This window comes from Rhinopithecus bieti, unplaced genomic scaffold (genome assembly GCF_001698545.2).
Source record: "Rhinopithecus bieti isolate Rb0 unplaced genomic scaffold, ASM169854v2 scaffold_1103, whole genome shotgun sequence".
In the NCBI taxonomy this organism is placed as follows: Eukaryota; Metazoa; Chordata; class Mammalia; order Primates; family Cercopithecidae; genus Rhinopithecus; species Rhinopithecus bieti.
Window position 1 is genome coordinate 998,802 of NW_016803302.1, and position 8,519 is coordinate 1,007,320.

At 41.0% G+C, this 8,519-nt stretch overlaps 1 protein-coding gene and 1 pseudogene across 1 annotated transcript in view; one reads left to right on the forward strand and one right to left on the reverse strand.

The window, feature by feature from the left end:
• The window catches only part of SRGAP1 (SLIT-ROBO Rho GTPase activating protein 1), a 317,403-nt gene that overhangs the window by 282,369 nt on the left and 26,515 nt on the right, over positions 1 to 8,519 (reverse strand). The gene's annotated exons all lie outside the window — the stretch shown is intronic.
• LOC108530036 (60S ribosomal protein L36a-like) lies at positions 4,838 to 5,155 on the forward strand (annotated as a pseudogene).

Below are 8,519 nucleotides of genomic sequence, written 5' to 3' on the forward strand. Positions count from 1 at the left end.
AGAGAGTTATTATTTCATTCTAAGTGCCAGGAACTGTGTCATGTGCCAATAATACAGGGAAAATTCAGACTGGATCCCAGTCCTCAGAACACTCACGGTTTGGCAGGCTAAACATACACTTTCATTAGCTAGCAAGTGTTAAAGGGCATTCACGTCTGTCGAGATGTAAAACCCCTGAAAATGGCAGATTTCTCAGTAAAATAAAATACTTTTCTCTACAGACAGTATGAGAAGAGCAAAAAGATAAAAGAGATTCCAATGGAATTGATCCTTCTTCTTCAAACACTTAATTCCAAAGAAATATATATGCATTTATCACACAACTGACTCCATGAAGTCAATGTTCCCATGAAGGGAACATTCCAAATCAAAAGGAACACCTACCCCCATTCCTTCCCGCTTAGTAACAATATGGCTGCAATGCAGTCAGGTAACCCATTTCACATCATATAAAATAAAATGTTTTAAAAAGAGTCAATTTTCTCAAACTAGAAATCACTTAAATCTCTTTCTGATAAGGCATCTTTTCATAACTTTTTAAATAATCAAATTTCTCACCTTCTGAAAATCAAGATAGCATTAATGATTATCATAACTAAAATGACAAATGAAGGCCAGGGAACAAAGCAAGATCCTATCTTTAGAAAAAAATAAAAATAATAAAATTAGCCAGGCATGGTGGTTCATGCCTGTAGTCCCAGCTACTCAGGAAGGCGAAGTGGGAGTATCTCTTGAGCCTGGGAGCTCAAGGCTGCAGTGAGCCGTGATTGTGCCACTGCACTCTAGCCTGGCCAACAGAGTGAGACTTTGTCTCAAAAAAAAAGGCAAATGACAGAAGTAAGTTCTAAAGTAACCTGCAATGGCTGATATGATGGAACTGAACCCCCAACTGAAAATTTAACAAAGTTAAACACGCCATATGAAAATCTTTTAAATTTATTAGCCAGGATAGGAAAAGTAAGAAAATTACATTTGTTGCACATCTAAATCTAAGCCACGCTTTTACAACAACTTTCCAAGAGCTACCTAATTTAATCCCACAAACAGTGCTCTGATTCCTGAGTTATAGAGGAGCCTGTTGCCCAGGCCAGAGTACAAGGGCACGATCTTGGCTCACTGCAGCCTCCACCTCCTGGGTTCAAGCAATTCTCCTGCCTCAGTCTCCCAAGTAGCTGGGATTACGGGCACGTGCCACCACGCCTGGCTAATTTTGTACTTTTAGGAGATGGGGTTTCGCCATGTTGGCCAAGCTGGTCTTGAACTCCTGACTTCAAATGATCCACCCACCTCAGCCTCCCAAAGTGCTGGGATTTCAGGCATGAGCCACCAGGCCTGGCTTGCCTCGTTTATTTAATCAGAACAAACATGCCTGCCCACTCCATAAAAGAGTTGGGAGAATCAAGTGTTGTCTGTGCATGTACAAGTGTGCTTTGGAAAACTGTACAGCACCATGTGTAGTGTTACTGATTCTGTAACTTTTTAAAGGGGAAGAAATATATAAAAGTTGCAAATGAGGAAGCAAATTATGCCTTGTAAAAGGAAGAACTCTACCAATTCACCTGTTCAAACTTCCTTGTGAAGGGCTGGGCTGCCTACCCTTTAAAGGATTTAAGCAAAAGCCCTATTACTACTTGTCTGAGATTCTGGCTGGGTAGAGAGAAGTTGGATTAGATGATATTAATGTCCATTCTACTTCTAACATTTTCCAAGGCCTAAAACAGATTGAACAGAATCATTCCCACAGGAAAGGAATACCTTTTTCCCTTTAGTACCTTTATCCTGACTTTAAAAATGTTTTGGGGCTGGGCACGGTGGCTCACACCTGTAATCCCAGCATTTTGGGAAGTCGAGGTAGGCGAATTGCTTGAGGTCAGAAGTTTGAGACCAGCCTGGCCAACATGGTGAAACGCTGTCTCTACCAAAAATACAAGAAGTTAGCCAGGTGGGGTGGCACACGTCTGTGGTCCCAGCTACTCAGGAGGCTGAGGCAGGAGAATTGCTTGAACCGGGGAGGTGGAGGTTGTAGTAGCCGAGATCACACCACTGCACTCCAGACTGGGTGACAGAGCAAGGCTCCATTGCAAAAATAAACAAATAAATAATAATAATAAATAAAAATGTTTTGGATTATTCATAAATGCAAAAAACATATGGTTCAAAAGAGAAAGAACTTTGATCACCTGCAGACGTAAAAGTTCAGGTAATCATCTTCTCACTTCACCTCTTCAGTCTTTCTTGCCCCAGTGGTTTACTTACCTCTGGACGGTGGTTCATCTCTTAGATAGGCTTGAATCAGTAGTCTTCAGGCCTTTTTTTTTTTTTTTTTTTTTTTAAGAGACAGGGTCTCACTCTGTCACCCAGGCTGAAGTGCAATGGTTCAATCATAACTCACTATAGCCTAGATCTCCTAGGCTCAAGTGGTCCTCTCACCTTAGCCTTCTGAGTAGCTGAGATTACAGGTGCGAGTAACTGTGCCCAGCAACCCCAAACATTTTTGTGATAGACCCCACAAAAAAAGAGCATTATCTCAATGTGTGTCTATTTCCACATTTATAGATTATGCATGTGTGTTATTCTGTGAATATATTTTAGGTATTACATATACAATAAAACATAAAAGGAGACAATAAAAAAGATGACATTTTCTTCCAGTACAGCACTGTGTGTCTTAATCTCCACTTTGTAAACCTGATAGATCAGTCACTTCTTCCTCCCATGAGTGGTAAAGTCCTCTTGATTCCACCTTTCATATCTCCTTCACATCTCTCAAGGTTAAGATAAAACTGAGGCCTTCAGCATGCTACTAAAGAGTACAAGGAGACCTTTAAACTGGCCTCCCTCCACTCAGTGTTTTTCAGTCTATCTTTCATGCTGACGTTTGACCTTATCACTTTCAATAGCTCCCTACTGTCCACAAAATCTAACTGTTTGGCCGGGCGCATGGCTCACGCCTGTAATCCCAGCACTTTGGGAGGCCGAGGTGGGTGGATCACGAGGTCAGGAGATCGAGACCACCCTGGCTAACACAGTGAAACCCCATCTCTACTAAAAATACAAAAAATTAGCTGGGCGTGGTGGCAGGCACCTGTAGTCCCAGCTACTCGGGAGGCTAAGGCAGGAGAATCACTTGAACCCCGCAGGCTGAGGCTGTAGTGAGCTGAGATCGCACCACTGCACTCCAGCCTGGGCAACAGTCTCAACTCCATCCCAAAAAATAAAAATAAATAAATAAAATCTAACTGTTTATATGGCATTCAGCCAAGGCTTATATAACATAATAGATGTCATTTTACTGGCTATGTCATCTCTGGTAAATTCAACTTTCTCCATTTTCTTTTCTTGTTTTTTGGCGATGGATTTTCACTCTTGATGCCCAGGCTGGAGTGCAATGGCTCAATCTCAGCTCACTGCAACTTCTGCCTCCTGAGTTCAAGCAATTCTCCTGCCTCAGCCTCCTAACTAGCTGGGATTACAGGCATGCATCACCACACCCAGCTAATTTTTTTGTATTTTTAATAGAGATGAGGTTTCACCATGTCAGTCAGACTGGTCTTGAGCTCCTGACCTCAGGTGATCCACCCGCCTTCGCCTCCCAAAGTGCTGGGATTATAGGTGTGAGCCGCCGCACCCGGCCAACTTTCCTCAGTTTTCTAATCTAGAAAATGGGATAATGGGGTTAGCAGTGTGTATCTCATATATTTCTTGTGAGATTTAAGCAAAATGTAAAATTCACTTACACTGCCAGGCACAAACTGTATGCCCAATAGCTATTAGCTATTATTAGCATTACCTGTTATTCTTATCTCTTATTACTCTGCTCAAGGCACTTAAAACACTAAGCTCATGATTGTTAAGAAGGAAACATGTCAGAATCATTTGAGGAGCCTTTCCTCTACCTGGAATGCCCCTCCTTTCCTAGAGAACTCCTCATCCATCAAGGTCTAGCCCAGATGTCTCTCTCATGAGTTTGTATTGTACTCTCCCAGGCAGAATGAATTTCTTCCTCCACAATATTCCCATAAATTAAGATATCTCTAACAGACTCTACGGCAAATCTTTGTTTACTTTTCCACCTTAAAACCAGGATACAAACCACAAAAAGACATGGACTGTGTTTCACTATTCATTCAACAAACACTGCCTGAGTGACTACTATAAGACAAAAAAGCGTCCCAATAAAAAAACAAATCCCTGTCCTTGATAAATCTATAAAGATATTCAATAGCTGTTTGTTGAATGAGTGAACTTATGATACTTAATTCCAGCATGACTGTAAATGAATGTAAACCAGTGACCCAGAATCAAATACTTCAATTATCTTAACAATATAATGGAGTCACAGTACATTTAATCTATTGGAGTTGAACCACGTGTCTATGTTTACTTGGAAGGGAAGAAAGGAGAAAGGACAAAATCCTATTTTCCCTAACATCTTTTCCCTCTTTCAACTAGACCGTGGCCTCAGACAAGTGTGGGGTCGTAGCCCATAAGCAAAGAGAAATTTAAATCAATTTCTGGCTTCAGAGCTTTCATGGATGTACTTCTTGGTGACCTGGGGATTTTCAAGAGTAATTTTACAAAATGTTTTCTCCTTATTGTCTGACTTGAGATCCTACCCCTCATGTAAGTTGTAGTTCCCATATAACTACTGTTAAAGCAATTTCATAAATTGCCAGTAGACTAGGGTACAAAAACAATCAAACAGGTGCTCTCATGAAACATAACGAAATGTTCTATTTAAAGAAAAACTCCCGGTTACGCGAGACCTGTACAAGACGAGGATCTCAGTCGCTATTTCTTGTTTTCATCATATAGATAGAACAGCCCTGCTGCAAAGATGGTCAATGTACCTAAACCCGAAGAACCTTCTGTAAGAAGTGTGGCAAGCATCAGCCTCACAAAGTGACACACTATAAGGGCAAGGATTCCTTGTATGCCCAGGGAGAGGCGCTATGATCAGAAGCAGAGTGGCTATGGTGGGCAGACAAAGCCAATTTTCTGGAAGAAGGCTAAGACCACAAAGAAGATTGTGCTAATTAGGCTGGAATGTGTTGAGCCTAACTGCAGATCCAAGAGGATGCTGGCCATTAAGAGATGCAAGCATTTTGAATTAGGAGGAGATAAGATGAGAAAGGACCAAGTGATCCAGTTCTAAACTTTGGAATATTTTTCTTTTAATTTTGAAGAGAAAATGTTGAAGCCATAGAAAAATTACCTGTAGGAAAATAAATACAGTGATATTCTTACACCAAAAAAAAAGAAAAGAAAAGAAAAGAAAAACTCCCAACCTCACGCTAACTTGCATGAGCCATAACCTACAAAAAACCTGTACTTCGGTTGTCCTAGAGTCAGGTGTCAAATGTGATGACTGTCCTAAGAACTGGTGGTAACTGTAGAAAACTGAAATGCGCTAGCGAAGCCCTAAGAAGAGTTACATTGTCCTGTGTTCTTTTTCCTTAGTTCAAAAGCACTTGCAGATTTGCAGGGAAATTGAACCATTAATCCTCAAGGGCTCATCAGGCTCCCACTTTAGATTTCAATTTACCCAGGTGTGGCATGAAAAGGCGCTTTATAATTTGGGAAGGGAACAAAATATGAAAATGAAGGAAAAATGGCAAAGCAAAAAGCAAGGAGCTACATACATTTTCTAGAATCTTAGTTTAAATAGCCATGATTTGATGTCCATTGAGAGCAATTGTAAGAAAGGTAAAAGATCTTTGGGAAATTGGGAGGAAAATTAGCATTTAAATTGGCTAACTTAAGAAAGTTACAAAATCACTTACTTTTTACAGCAGTAGTTCCCAAAGTGTGGTCCTTGACCTACAGCATCAGTCTCACCTGGTAACTTGTTACAAATGCGAATTTGGGGGCTTGAGGTGGGGCCTGTGTCAAGTGGTTCTACCAGAATTCCTAGCACCACTCAAAGAGGACCAACAACAAAGGGTGAACACTTAAATAAAATCAAGAGAAGAGATAGAAGCTGAAGAGATACAACTTCTTTCCCAAGAAAATCAAGCTAGGAAGGCAGGGAGAGGTGGCTCACTCCTATAATCCCTAATCCCAGCACTGAGGCAGGTGGATTGCTTGAGCTCAGGAGTTCAAGACAAGCCTGGCCAACATGGAAAACCTCCGTCTCTACTAAAAATACAAAAATTAGTTGGGCATGGTGACGCACGCCTGTAGTCCCAGCTACTCAGGAGGTTGAGGCAGGAGAATCACTTGAACCCCAGAAGCAGAGGTTGCAGTGAAAGAGATCGCACCACTGCACTCCAGCCTGGGCGACAGAGCAAGACTCTTTCTCAAAAAAAAAAGATAGGGAGAAACCTCTTCATTTGGAAACTAGCAAAGCCATGTGATGGAAGTAACAAACAAGGAGCTGAGGCAGTGACTCTTATTATCCATGTGATGGAAGTAACAAGGAGCTGAGGCAGTGATTCTTATAATCCCTAGGAACAGGGCACAGGATTTTAGCAAGAGTATTCATTCCAATTTAGGATTTTAAAAAATATTTCTCCCCAAACTGCCTTTTCTTTTTTTTTCTTTTACTTTTTTTTCTTTTTAGATTTATTTCTTCTCTACAGGCAAGTTCTACCCAAACCGCTTTTTCTAATGCATATAAAGAGGCAGCTCCATCATGAGTTTCCTCATCAAATAATCCATTGAGGTAATAATAAAACAACAATTTTCTGTTAGCACATAATTGTTGAACAACAATAACAAAAAGATACAGACTTTTATCTGAACTTATAAACTCTATTAGGTCAAAGATGGCAATCATTCTTCCTAGTTTTTTGGAAGTTTAAATGGAATGAATGGCATGCAATGTAAGCATTTAACCTTTCTTTAAGGTGGCATCCTGATGTAGCGCTGCAGGATGGTTGCGGCACTGGTTTGGACCCTGGTGGCGCCACCATTTACCAGCTACATGATCTTGGGAAAAAGACCTCAAGTTTCTAAGTTTTGAGTTTCTTTTTCCCTATCTGTAATGTGACACCAATATGACCTCCCTTAAAAAAGAACACACTGTGAATGCAAGCTGCTGTTACTAAGACATTAACCATAACCCCAGACAACACTCATATTGTATCTACTAGGCTGATCCAAAAGTAATATCGGTTTTTGCCATTACTTTTGCACCAACCTAATAGTAAACTTTCATACAGGATTTCAGGCATTTTGGATTCAATTACAAGTATCAGTATAAACCTAAGCTTTCTTCTGAGTCACCATTAAGGAGACTATCAAATTATAACGACTTTAATGGCATAGTGAATACTTATAGATGAACACAGGAAAAATCAGAGTTAAGTTATGGAAGACTTGTGAGAATAAGGTGCTGACCAAGGACATTCAGTGAGTGTTTGGGGTGTTTTAGAAGGGTGCTGCCCTGTGCAAAGGAAGGAAAGAAACACATATACACACGCACATACACACCATATGCTGTGGTTTGAATGAGTCCCCCAAAAAGCATGTGTTAGAAACTTAGTCCCCAGTGCAGTAGTGTCAGGAGGTGGAACTTTCAAGAAGTGATCAGACCATGAGGGGTTTGCCTTCCTGAATGAATTAATGCCATTATTGTTATCTCTGGAGTGGGCTCCTTATAAAAGATACATTTGGCCCTCCCTTGCAGTATCTCTTGCCCTTTCTTTGCCTTTCTACCATGGGATGATATAGCAAGAAGGCCCTCATCCGATCACAGACCTTTCATCTTGGACTTCCCAGCAACCAGAACTGTGAGCCAATAAATACATTTTCATTATAAATTACCTAGTCTGTGGTAGTCTGTTATAGCAGCACAAAACAGACCTCAGTGTCTTAACATGGTACGTATATATCCTATCTGGAAGCAAATGAGAGGATTATGTCTTTGAGAGTCAGATGGAATAACTATTAGTTTTTTTAATTTGTCTGGCAGATTATTTATTTTTGACACAACTAGTGAACAGTAACTAGTGCAGGTTAATGGTAGAGCAATCTACATCTCTAGCAACAATGCCACCACCAACAACAAAATCATAGCAATTCACTTTTCTGAAAATTATACTAAAACTAGATCTTATCAACAGAGAAGCCAATACCAGTTATCAAGAGAATAAGAAAGTGGTCTGACCTTTTAGAACTACTGATACCATTTAAAAGTTAAGGAGACACTTGCAGATCTTGTGATGAGAGTGGTCTCCTTATAAAAATATTACCTCTGCCCCTATTAAAATAGTACTGCCCTGCTGCACATAGAAAATAGAATTCACGGCTGGGCACGGTGGCTCAAGCCTGTAATCCCAGCACTTTGGGAGGCCGAGACGGGCGGATCTCGAGGTCAGGAGATCAAGACCATCCTGGCTAACGCGGCGAAACCCCGTCTCTACTAAAAAAAATACAAAAAACTAGCCAGGCGAGGTGGCAGGCGCCTGTAGTCCCAGTTACTCGGGAGGCTGAGGCAGGAGAATGGCGTGGGCCCAGGAGGCGGAGCTTGCAGTGAGCTGAGATCCGGCCACTGCACTCCAGCCTGGGCGACAGAG